Genomic DNA, 14101 nt, shown 5'->3' on the forward strand with positions numbered 1-14101 from the left:
ATATTCAACATGAGGAGATAAAATCAAACTCTTTTTGAAAAGTGTTGGCTGTGATTTTACACTTCCCCAGCATAGTCTTAGCGTCCTGCGTGTAAGCATGCATGCATGCTTAGACGTGTCTGACTCTTGCAACCCGACTCTAGCCTGCCAGGCTTCTCTGTCCATGGGATTCTCCAGGCAAACCAGACTCTAGCCTGCCAGGCTTCTCTGTCCATGGGATTCTCTAGGCAAACCTGACTCTAGCCTGCCAGGCTTCTCTGTCCATGGGATTCTCCAGGCAAGAATACTGGAGTACGTTGCCATGCCCTCCTCCAGTGGATCTTCCCAACCAGGGAACGAACCTGCCTCTCAAGTCTCCTGCATTTGCAGGTGGGTTCTTTACAGCTATTGCCACCTGTCCTAGACATTTATAATCCAAAGGCTCAGGATTTGATGAAAGGAAATTAAATGGCTAAAGAAAAGGAATTTTAGTGTCAGGATTTGAGGAATCTCATGGAAACCTGGAGTGAGGCATTCAGCTCCCAGACAATCTGGCTTTTTTTCCTCTCCGGGCACAAAGCATCTCCCACCTCTTCTTTTCCTCTTCTGTGTATCCTCTCTTCCCTCTGCAGATCAGTATCCTCTGAAAGACTCCTAGTGTCTCTTTCCTCCATAATTTAGACTTGCCCTTGAATTTGGGTCCCATGGCATCAGCTGTGGCCCAAATCCTTCAGTAGATCACAGCTCCAATGCCCCTAAACTTTCCTTTCTTTGATTCAAACTTTAAGGCTTCACCAGGATCAGGTATCCATGTCTGATCCACTCAGCTGTAGCCTAAGAGTCTTGGCCAATTTGAGGCAAACATGACTCCCTAAGTCCACTCCTTTTGCAGGGACCATGAGGTCAATTTCACAGAAAGAATTACGCATGAGACTTGTGACCCCAAAGCATGTTCCACACTCACCTTTTCTCTCCCTAAACCACAAGAGAAAGTTGTTCAGTCATGTCTGACTCTTTGCGACCCCATAGACTATATAGCGAAGGCAATGGCATCCCACTCCAGTACTCTTGCCTGGAAAATCCCATGGACGGAGGAGCCTGGTAGGCTGCAGTCCATGGGGTCGCTGAGGGTCGGGCACGACTGAGTGACTTCACTTTCACTTTTCCCTTTCATGCATTGGAGAAGGAAATGGCAACCCACTCCAGTGTTCTTGCCTGGAGAATCCCAGGGACGGGGGAGCCTGGTGGGCTGCCGTCTCTGGGGTCGCACAGAGTCAGACACGACTGAAGTGATTTAGCAGCAGCAGACTATACAGTCCGTGGAATTCTGCAGGCCAGAATACTGGAGTGGGTACACTTTCTCTTCTCCAGGGGATCTTCCCAAGCCAGGGATCGACCCTAGGTTTCCCACCTTGCAGGTAGATTCTTTACCAGCTGAGCCCCCAGGGAAGCCCCTAAAGCACAAGACACCATGCCAAATAGACATTACCAGGCTCACACAAATGCACTAGTGGTTCCTCCCTCAGCACAAGAAGGCGTGAAGCAGAGAATTCAGCATACTGTCTCCTCTGACCATGCAATTCTTCCATGCTAAGAATTAAGGGAAACAGACTCTCATAACCAGGACAATAGGCTACTTTTAGGCAGGAAATTCAGTTCCTAAGTCAACAGGGAATTCAAAAATCAAGTACAGACAAAATTATCTATTACCATGAAACTCCATAGATGTGGTTTTTGTCTATGACCTTGTTTGATAAGTACAACTAGGTGAATGATATTTGTCATAAGATGAGTAAGGAAAAAAAGAGTGCTATACACTCTGGTGGATTATCTTCCTTGTCTCATGACAACACCACTTAAAGTATTATTTTCCCTCTTTTTTAGGTATATAATTGGATTCAAAGAAGTTAAGTAACACGCGCTTGATTCAACTGCAGTAGATCAGAATCTCAACTCTTCCAAGCGTCTCCTTTCACATGGAAAGCTCAGGTAAACCACAAAAGCTAGGCACTGGACATGATTCATGCCTTGAGATGTTAGATAATGTTATGAAATCATCACAATTAGCAAGACGTTTAAAAACTAAGCATCTAATTCAACTGGAGTCTCATGAAGATAAATGCAAGTTAAAACTACCCTGCTGCTGCTGCTGCTGCTACTAAGTCGCTTCAGTTGTGTCCGACTCTGTATGACCCTAGAGATGGCAGCCCACCAGGCTCCACCATCCCTGGAATTCTCCAGGCAAGAACACTGGAGTGGGTTGCCATTTCCTTCTCCAATGCATGAAAGGGAAAAGTGAAAGTGAAGTCATTCAGTCATGCCTGACTCTTAGCGACCCCATGGACTGCAGCCCACCAGGCTTCTCCATCCATGGGATTTTCCAGGCAAGAGTACTGGAGTGGGTTGCCATTGCCTTCTCCGAAACTACCCTGAGATACATTCATTTTTGAGATTGGAAAAAATCCAAAAGTTGGTTAAACTCTGTGAGACTATAGGGAGTATCCCACAGAAATTGGGTGTGTTGTTTGGCATAACCTCTGTGAAGATTATGAAGGTACTACCTATCAAAGTTATAAATTGTACACTCCTGGCCCAGCAATCCAACATCTAAAAATTCACCCTACAAATACATTTGCACACTTGTAAAATAGCACATACACAAGGTTATTTGATGCAGCATTGTTTTTCTCAGAAAAAAAATAACCCTGGAAACCACCCAAGTATCCATCAGATTAATAAGTTACAGGACTCTGAAACACAATGAAACTGTAAAAAAACAAATGTACTTCCAACAAACATTTATAGAGAGATCACCAAGATAGAGCAAGTTAAGAAAGTAAGTTGCAAAACAACGTGTCTCATTGTGAATAAACATGTTATCTTTTCTGTAAAAATATGAAAGAATCCAAAAAGATATGTGCATATATATATTCATATTTGGGCTTCCCAGGTAGCTAGCTCCATGGTAAAGAATCTGCCTGCCAATGCAAGAGATGCAGGTTTGATCCCTGGGTCGGGAAGATCCAGAGAAGGAAATGGCACCCTACTCCCAGTATACTTGCCTGGGAAATCCCATGGACAGAGGAGACTGGCTCCGCACTACAGCCCTTGGGGTCATGAAGAGTCAGACGTGACTTAGCGACTAAACAACAACAATATATTCATGTTTGCATAAGTAAATCCTGAAGACATCGAAGAAACTAATCAAAGCAGTGACTTGGAAGGTGGGAAGACACAGAGCAACTTAGATGGGTGGGTACTGGCTGAAGGGGGACTTTTCACTTTTACCTTTTTATCTGGTTAGAATGTGTTCCCTGTTCCAATATTTAATTGCAAGTTTTTAAAAATTCAATGTAAAAAGGGAAAAGAGTCTAGCATCCAGAACATGAAGATGAACCTCTACAGTCTGAGTGCAAAGTATTTCATGCCAGGATATGAACAAAACATTATTCTTAAAGTGCCCTAATGCTTTAATCCATGATTTTTTTGAAACTCAGATTAATTATGCTGAATAAAAGAAGCCAGACTCCCAAAAATAGAATGGATGTTGTGTGATGCCATTTATATTAAACTCCAGAAACTGCACACTAATCTGTGGTGTGCAAATCAGGGGCTCGGAGATCAGAGAGGGTGGAAAGGAGCATCACAGAGACATGAGGACACTTTGGGGTGTGAGGGTGATTGGTGGTGGTTTCGTGGGTGTTCAGTTCAGTTCAGTTGCTCAGTCATGTCCCACTCTTTGTGACCCCATGAATTGCAGCATGTGAGGCCTCACTGTCCATCACCGACTCCCGGAGTTCACTCACACTCACGTCCATCGAGTCAGTGATGCCATCCAGCCATCTCATCCTCTGTCGTCCCCTTCTCCTCCTGCCCCCAATCCCTCCCAGCATCAGAGTCTTTTCCAATGAGTCAACTCTTCGCATCAGGTGGCCAAAGTATTGGAGTTTCAGCTTTAGCATCAGTCCTTTCAAAGAACACCCTGGACTGATCTCCTTTAGAATGGACTGGTTGTATCTCCTTGCAGTCCAAGGGACTCTCAAGAGTCTTCTCCAACACCACAGTTCAAAAGCATCAATTCTTCAGCACTCAGCCTTCTTCACAGTCCAACTCTCACATCCATACATGACCACAGGAAAAACCATAGCCTTGACTAGACGAACATTTGTTGGCAAAGTAATGTCTCTGCTTTTGAATATGCTATCTAGGTTGGTCATAACTTTCCTTCCAAGGAGCAAGCATCTTTTAATTTCATGGCTGCAGTCACCATCTGCAGTGATTTTGGAGCCCCCCAAAATAAAGTCTGACACTGTTTCCACTGTTTCCCCACCTATTTCCCATGAAGCGATGGAACCGGATGCCATGATCTTCGTTTTCTGATTTGAGTTTTAAGCCAACTTAAAAGTTGAGCTTTAAGCCAACTTTTTCACTCTCCACTTTCACTTTCATCAAGAGGCTTTTGAGTTCCTCTTCACTTTCTGCCATAAGGGTGGTGTCATCTGCATATCTGAGGTTATTGATATTTCTCCCAGCAATCTTGATTCCAGCTTGTGCTTCTTCCAGCCCAGAGTTTCTCATGATGTACTCTGCATATAAGTTAAATAAGCAGGATGACAATATACAGCCTTGACGTACTCCTTTTCCTATTTGGAACCAGTCTGTTGTTCCATGGCCAGTTCTAACTGTTGCTTCCTGACCTGCATATAGGTTTCTCAAGAGGCAGGTCAGGTAGTCTGGTATTCCCATCCCTTTCAGAATTTTCCACATTTTATTGTGATCCACACAGTCAAAGGCTTTGGCATAGTCAATAAAGCAGAAATAGATGTTTTTCTGGAACTCCCTAGCTTTTTTGATGATCCAGCAGATGTTGGTAATTTGATCTCTGGTTCCTTTGCCTTTTCTAAAACCAGCTTGAACATCTGGAAGTTCACGGTTCATGTATTGCTGAAGCCTGGCCTGAAGAATTATGTCAAAACCTGTAAAATTTTTCCAGTAGTCATGTATGGATGTGAGAGTTGGACTATAAAGAAAGCTGAGTGCCAAAGAATTGATGCTTTTGAACTGTGGTGTTGGAGAAAACTCTTGAGAGTCCCTTGGACTGCAAGGAGATCCAACCAGTCAATCATAAAGGAAATCAGTCCTGAATATTCATTGAAAGGACTGATGCTGAAGCTGAAGCTCCAATACTTTACAGCTGATACAAAGAGACTATTTATTACAAAAGACCCTGATGCTGGGAAAGATTGAAGGCAGGAGGAGAAGGGGATGACAGAGGATGAGATGGTTAGATGGCATCAGTGGTTAGATGGCATCAGTGACTCAATGGACATGAGTTTGAGCAAGCTCTGGGTGTTGGTGATGGACAGGGAAGCCTGGCATGCTGCAGTCCATGGGGGTCACAAAGAGTCGAACACAACTGAGCAACTGAACTGAACCGAACTGAATAAAATTGTGTGCTTTTAACATGTGCAATTTATGGTCAATTACATCTTAAAAATATTTATTTATTTTACTGCATCGAGTCTTAGTTGCGGCAGGCAGGATCTTCGTGGAGTCATGCAAGGTCTTTCCTGGCGGCACGTGGACTCTCTAGTTGTGGCCTGCAGGCTCCAGAGCACTCCATGTCAGTAGCTGCAGCACACAGGCTTAATTGCTCTGGGGAATCCGGGATCTCAGTTCCCTAATCAGGGATTGAACCCGTGTCCCCTGCATTGCAAGGCAGATTCTTAACCACTGGGCCACCAGGGAAGTCCCTGTTCAATTACATCTTAATAAAGCATTTTTAAAAGTTGTTTTTACCATTTTTCTCTATTTTTAATTTCAATTTTGTTATATTTTATAGTATGTACAATTCTTCTATAAGGAAAGGAGTTATGTATATAATTATCAATAATTTTACATATATTTGAGGGTGCATATTCAAAAACTTCCTCACTGAGAGAACTGCATGATCACAGATGCATGGGGGAATGACTGTTTGAAGCCAGGGTTAAACCCAACTACAGTGGCAAAGCCCTCACTTTTAACCGCTACACTTTACTGCCCCCTGCTGTTCGTCGGTGCTGTAGCCACCCTTAACCCACTCCAGTATTCTTGTCTGGAGAATTCCATGGACAGAGAAGCCTGGCGGGTTACAGTCCATGGCATCGCAAAGAGTCGGACACGACTAAGTGACTAGAGTAGCTACCAAGATGTTAATGACCAGGAAAGATGACTCCAGGGGCAAAGAATTTTTATCAAAACTCTATCTATAGCCAAACTCTTCTAAATCACACACACACATACACATGCCAGTGCACATACACACAAACATACACAGTGCATACATACACACACACACACATATACAAATACACACACACAAACATACATACACAAGTATATGCACATACACGTATACACGCTCACATATATACACACGTGTACCCACATATACATGTACACACTCACACATATACCTATATACACAAGTATATGCACATACACAAATACACATCACACAGATACATATATACACACTTGTACCCACATACACATATACACAAATACACACACATATACATATACACATACATATATGCACGTACACATATACACGCTCACATATATACATATATACACACGTGTACCCACATATACATATATACACGTGTACCCACATACACATATACACACTCACACATATACATAATACACACGTATATGCACAAACACATATACACACTCACACATATACATATATACACATATATGCACATCCACGTATACACACTCATATATATACATACAAAACCCTCATATGTATACCCATGCATACACATATACACACACACACAGCAAGAAGCAGTACCAGATCTCTCTACCACACCAGCCTCAAGGGAGATAAAAGAGGAACTATTCAAAGCCATGAACAAGAAAAACAAAAGTGAAATAATCTTGCCAAAGTCTGAGGATGGGGGTGGAGAGGGGTCTTGGGCTCCCCTCGAGGCCAGCCCCCTTTCTCCTTTCTCAGGACCACTCAAAGACTGAAAACCAAGCCTCTTGTCAGGCAAGGGGGCAAGAAAAGGTAACTATGAAAATCAATCCTGTAGGTGCTTGAAAAAGAGACCTGGGGTGAGGGAAGGAAAGAAATAGGTGAAGGAGAGAAAGAGATTCAAACTTACAGATGCAAAATAAGTGAGTCCCGGGTGCGAAATGTACAGTGTGTCTAGTCAAGAACTATGTAATATCCTGTATGTGGCCAGCACGCCTCACACTCAGTGTCTTTACTACTGTCGTGTTGCTCTCCGCTTTCCCTTCTCATTCCTCTCAGTTCCAGTCCTGACGGCTGGAAGGACTTACTCAGGGGTTTCATTTCCTCTTCAGGAGGCAGCTTGGACCGTGTGGATCCATCAACACCTCCGGGATAAAGTGGTTTATTTCAACAAGCATCTGACCTGCCTCACTTTTTCAAAGTTCTAGAAGCCAGTAGGATCCAGAAGGATATCTCAGGACACCCCAAAATTTAGAAAACACAAGCAAATATGAGAACCTAAACTGACTACAGCAGCAGCTTAAAATCAAATCACTGACTCCTTCCTAAGGTAGCATTTTCCAACCCCAAAGCAAGATTCCCTGATCTAAACATCTCAAATCATGTTGCTGTGGCCAGCCTGAGGGAAAGTGTGTAGGCAAAGAAGACAGAAGAAAGAAAGGAGAGGAGATGCTTTCTTGCTTTCTTAGCTTTGCCAAGAAGCCGATTGTCCTAATATACCCACCTCTGACTTTAAATTCATGGGGGATATCCCCCATTAAGTGGTTAATTCCTTCTTCTTCTGAGTATGAGGTGGAAAGAAACTCTACTATCCATGGGGTGTATCATCTCTCTAAGCCAGTGATGTCTTACACACTTAACCATGGTTCTTGAACCCTAGTGTGCCTCAGGATTATCAGGAGGGTTTGCTAAAACACAGCTTGCTGGGCTCCGCCCTCAGAATTTCTCTTTTTAAATTGTTTGTTTACTTTTGGCTGTGCTAGGTCTTCGTTGTTGTGCGCTGGCTTTCTCTGGTTGGAGCTAGTGGCGGCTACTCTCCACTGGTTGTGCTCGGGGTTCTCACTGCGGTGGCGTCTCTTGTCATGGAGCACGGGCTCTAAGTGCACAGGCTTCAGTAGCTGTGGCGCACAGGCTTAGATGCTCTGCGGCATGTGGGATCTTCCCGGACCAGGGATCAAACCCATGCCCCTGCATTAGCAGGTGGATTCTTAACCACTGGACCATCAGGTAAATTCCCGGAATTTCTGATTCAGTAGGTCCGGGGAGGGGGGCGGGGGCGGGAAGAATTGATCATTGTGACATGTTTTCAGATTCTGCACTAGAAACAAGTCCCAGGAGACAAATCAGTTTGCAAGAGTTGAAGTAGCTCAGTGGGTCAAGAATCCACCTGCAATGCAGGAGACCCCAGCTCAATTCCTGGGTCAGGAAGATCCCCTGGAGAAGGGATAGTCTATCCACTCCAGTATACTTGGGCTTCCCCAGTGGCTCAGATGGTAAAGAATTTGCCTGCAATGAGGGAGACCTGGGTTCGATCTCTGAGTTGGGAAGATCCCCTGGAGGAGGGCATGGCAACCCACTCCAGTATTCTTGCCTGCAGAATCCCATGGACAGAGGAGCCTGGTGGGCTACAGTCCACGGGGTCGCAAAAAGTCGGACACGACTGAGTGACTAAGCACACACACAGCCCACTTGAGCTGGGAGCTTGCCCTCAAAAAGTGCTACTACTCCCAAAGACTGAACATCCAGGGAATCTTAGGTAGGGTCAGAGCTTAGAGAAGGGGGTCACTGAGGGAATCTCGTGCAGGGAAACCTGTCAGGGAGTGAGAAAGAGGGTAAGGCCTGAGAAGAGGTGAAGCAAAGATGTGGTCTGTTGGTGGGGAGGGGCGGAGCATAAGTAATACCGCAGAATGGTCCCTCCTTGAGGCCAGGAGGGCAACAGAGAGCTGAGGGGTGGGGTGACTTTCCGGAGAGGCAGCTCCCAGGAGTCCAGAGCGATGCTCTGGAGAAGGAAGACAGCTGTGATCTGTAAACAGCCACCGCTCGCTGCTTTAGGGAAGCAGCAGTGGGACATCACAGTGTCTGCTACACAAGACAACGTCTTCTGACCCCACAAGTAGATACTGCTCAGCAGCATGGTGCTCAGCAAACCTTGAGCGGAGACTGCAAAGGTTTGTTTTTTGCTGGGAATGGGGTTTTCTTTTACAGTATTATTAGATTTTCTTAAGGAAATTAAACAAAACTACTATGAATGAGACCCATCACACTTTGACCATAAGAGCGTAGAGCTAGCTTTTCTGTTTGTTTTTAACTTTTTATTGAAGTATCAGCAGTGGTGTGCTGATAAAATTTTAACAACCGGCTCTCTAAATGTAGTTCTGACGTGTACCTTGGTTGATACTCTTGTTTACACGAACAACAAGGAAGAGGGAAATGAAGTAGCAAAGACCTGTTTCGTAACTTCGCTCAGTCTTCTTTGCTGAACCAGATAATACACTTCAAATAGGAAGAATATTTCCTTGATTTCTTTTACACTATTCACAGATGCAGAACAGCTTCAAATTTAACATGCTTTGTGAACATTTTCTTTCTAGGCAATCCACAGAACAATAAAGCAAGCCCTGGTTTAGCGCATCTGCTGATTTCCATGGTGTAAATACTCCAGCTACGGATGACTACAAGCTGCTAATGTGATGTTCATGACAGTGGAGCTGGGCCGATTTGATGCGGGTAGCAACCATTATGTAGTAGTTCCACCATACACACACCAAAGTTGTAAATAATCTCAAGGGCAGAGAGAACAGTAGAATAGTTAGGAAGTCATGAGTTCTGAGTATTTATTGTATTTGTCGAAAAATATATATTTCATTGTAAGTTAATATAATTTCATTTTTTACAATGGCTGTGATTAACTGACAACTCTGAAAATTCTGGAAAATGTAACAGTCTGCTCTCATGAACGGACTCCAGCCCACCTATGAAATATGCACAAAGAAGCACGCAACCAGTACCCATGAAAAGAAAGAATACACAGCATAATCGGATCTCCAGGAGACTCCCTCGGCCCTCCTTGTCGCCACTGGACTCCTTTCCCCAGAAGCCTCGGTGGATCGCCAACAGCCTGACTTTCAACCACTGGATCTGTTTGCTTGCGTTGTAGGTTGGTGTTTTTGTTCAGTTGCTAAATCATGTCTGACTCTTTGCGACCCCATGGACTGCAGCACACCAGGCTTCCCTGTCCTTGAATATCTCCTGGAGTTTGCTCAGACTCACGTCCTTTGAGTCGGAGAAGCCATCCAACCATCTAGTCCTCTGTCGTCCCCTTCTCCTCCTGCCTTCAATCTTTCCCAGAATCAAGGTCTTTTCTAATGAGTCTGCTCTTCACATCAGGTGGCCAAAGTACTGGAGCTTCAACTTCAGCATCAATTCATTTCAACTTCCAATGAATGTTCAGGATTGATTTCCTTTAGGATTGATTGGTTTGATCTCCTTGCAGTCCAAGAGACTCTCAAGAGTCTTCTCCAGCACCACAGTTTGAAAGCATCAATTCTTTGGTGCTCAGTCTTCTTTATGGTCTAACTATCACATCCATACATGACTACAAGAAAAACCATAGCTATGACTATACGGACCTTTGTTGGCAAAGTAATGTCTCTGCTTTTTAAAATGCCGTCTAGGTTTTTCATAGCTTTTCTTCCAAGGAGGAAACATCTTTTAATTTCATGGCTTCAGTCACCATCTGCAGTGATTTTAGAGCCCAAGAAAAGAAAGTCTGTCACTGTTTCCATTGCAGGTTACACCAACGGAATTTTAAGCCTGCAGTTTGAAATGTTACCACTAGAGGACTCTTGTGAGGCCCAGACAGAATGCCCTGCCTGCAGGACTTCGAAAGCTCCTTCCAAACCCAGTCCCCTGGCACTTACTCACCTCTCTCCACTAAGAGGACCTTCTGTTACTCACAACCCAGGGTGGGAGGAAATAGAGAAACAACTGAGTGATAAATTTGAGCATTGGTAAGTTTCTGGAGAACATCTGGAGCCACAAACGTCCCAGGGGAGATGTAGGGACCAAGTTCTGGCCAAGGAGTCCCAAATGGGACTTTGTCCTCGAACCCTAGTGTGGTCTGCCAGTGAGCCAGTGGGCAAATGAATGAGGACTGCTTCCTCCTGGGTCATCACTGAGCCAGCTGACCAGGTGAACCCGTGGGAAAGCAGGTCGAGAGAACAGGGGAAAGGAAGTATAACAGAGTTGAAGTTCACAGGGAGTGGGACAAAGCTAGGTTTGAATCACTGCCTCTTCACTCACTAGGTTTTTAAACTTGGGTGGATTTTACTTCACCTCTCTGATACTTAGTTTGCTCATCTACAGAACAGGAACGATAAAACCCTCCTTGCTGCTCAGTTGAAGACTAGGTAAGATACTATATATGAAGCAAGGAGAGGGTCATGTGTTTTTTTCAGAAGTACTATTTTCAGTATCAGAATGAAAAGGAGACTTCTGTTTTGTTTGTGAACGTTATGCACAGAACTGCGTGTGGAAATACGGGGATTAAAATTGCTCTGAATAATATACAAACAGCTATTTCATTTGTGCAAGGAGTTAAATGCACATTAAAATGTCTACACACATTCCACATATATACATCTACTTTTACATAAAAGGGATAGATACATGATATTTTTCAATCAGCTTTAATTTTTTTTTCTTTTTTGCTGGTTTTACCTCTTTCTTAGTATAACATACTATCTCTAGCATATCACATAATCCTTGTTAGCAAACCAATATATTGCATTCTGTGTTATTATCCATATTCATATAAGATAATTTACATATATATACATATATATGGCTTTACAAAAATAGGTTCCTGTAATGCTCTTTCTGCACCTTGCTATTCTTTCTTTTTTTAGACTTTTTATTTTGTATTGGAGTATAGCCAGTTAACAATACTGAGATAGATTCAAGTGGACAGCAAAGGGACTCGGCCATACATATACATGTATCCATTCTACCCCAAACTCCCCTCCCATCCAGGCTGCCGCATAACCTTGAGCAGAGTTTCCTGTGTTATACAGTGCTATACAATAGATCCTTGGTGGTTATCCATTTAAAATATAGCAGTGTGTACACGTTGATCCCAAACTCCCTAACTACCCTTCCCCCCCTGTATCTTGTTATTCTTAATACAACTCATAAAAATCTTTTTGAGTTAATAAATACACTCTACCATTTTTTTAATGGCTGCATAATACTCCAAAGTATAGATGTTCTGTAACTAGGTCAGCTAAATCTCAGTTAAAGGCTACTCGCTTGGCTTCTATACTTGTTTGTACTAAGAACAGTGGTCCAATAAGCCCCCTTATACTGCTACCATCATAAACCTTTTAAACTATATTTTAAAATAATTTTATATAAAGATCTTTTGTTTTTATGGGAAAGATCCTGAGAATGGGTTTTTCAGGTCAAAGGGATTATGCAATTCTTATTTTAAACAATTGTCTCCAGATTGCATCGCAAAAAAGTCTGTTACAATTTATATTTCCGCCAACGCCATATGAGAGCATGTTCTTCTCCAAATCCCTGGCAGTAGTCAGCTTTGCCTTCTTATTTTTGTTTGTTTGAGGATTTTCTTTTTATTGTGGACATTTTCAAACATCTTGAAACCAAATAAAATAGCATAATGAGCCCCCCAAATATTCACAACTCAGCTTCAGCAATTATCAACATTCTGCCATTACTATAGCTTTCTTTATAATTTTTGCAAATTTATGGACATAAAGTGATATAATTGCTACTTTTAAAAAATCTTGTTTTTGCATTTCTCTAACTGCTAGTGTTTCTGAGCACATTTTTCACATGTTTGGAGTTCATCTTATGTAAGTGCCTATTTGTTGCATTTGTATATTTCTTGGTTGTTTTCTTCTTGTCAATGTATAGGAGCAGTTTGTATTATAGATGTTAATCTTTGTATTCTGTGTTGCCAATATTTTTGATGTTTGTTTATAATATCTTTTGCCTTTCTAAGGATTTTAAATTTTTTATATATTTTAAGTGTATGTTTTGTTTTCTTTTACAGCATTTATATTTTCTATATCACAAAAGAAACTTACCCACCACCACTACCAAATGTAAGCTGGTACAACCACTTTGGAAAGTTGTTTGGCAGAATCTATTGAAGAGGAACATTTAGATATCCTATGACCTAGAAGTTCTGTTCCTAAGTATATACACAACAGAAATGTGTAGATGTGGTCACCCAAAGACGTGTGCAAGAATATTCATAGCACTTCATCATAGCCAAAAGCCGATAGGGAGAAAAAGTGGTAATGCTGGTCAACATTAGAATAGACAAATAAATTGTGGTATGTTCATATAATGTAACACTATACAGCAATGAGAATGAACTACAACTACACTTGATGACTTGGACAATCTCACAAAAATAGTATCGAAAAAGAAACCAGGGAATTCCCTGGCAGTCCAGAGGTTAGTATTCCTAGCTTCCACTGCAGGGGGAACTGGGTTCAATCCCTGGTCAGAGAACTAAGATCCTGCAAGCCATGCAGCATGGCCAAAAAAAAAGAAAAGAAAAAGAAACCAGACATAGAAGAGAATATATGGTATGATTCCCTTTATATAAATATCAAAACTAAGGAAACTAACGTATGGTGGTAGAAGTCAGGGTGGAGGTTACTCTTAGAACGGGGTATAAGGGACTTTGTGGTGTTGCTGGTCACAGTCTGTTTCTTGGTCTGTGTACGGGTTAAACGCATGTGTTCACTTTATGAGCTATGACTTGCACACTTTTCTCTAAGTATGAAGTATTTCAGTAGAAAGTTGACAAGATCCACTTGAAAACCTGCACACAGATCTTTACAGCAGCTTTGTTCATAATTGCCAAGGCCTGGAAGCAACCAAGATGTCTTTCCACGGGTAAAAGGACAAATAAACTGTGGTACATCTAGACGAAGGAATGTTATTCAGCACTAAAAAGAAATGAGCTATCAAACCATGAGAAGATGTAAGGAAATGTAAATGCATATTACTACATGAGAAAAGTCTATCTGAAAATGAATGCTACATACTGTATGA

The sequence above is a fragment of the Bos indicus x Bos taurus genome, chromosome 25, assembly GCF_003369695.1.
Source record: "Bos indicus x Bos taurus breed Angus x Brahman F1 hybrid chromosome 25, Bos_hybrid_MaternalHap_v2.0, whole genome shotgun sequence".
NCBI lineage: Eukaryota > Metazoa > Chordata > Mammalia > Artiodactyla > Bovidae > Bos > Bos indicus x Bos taurus.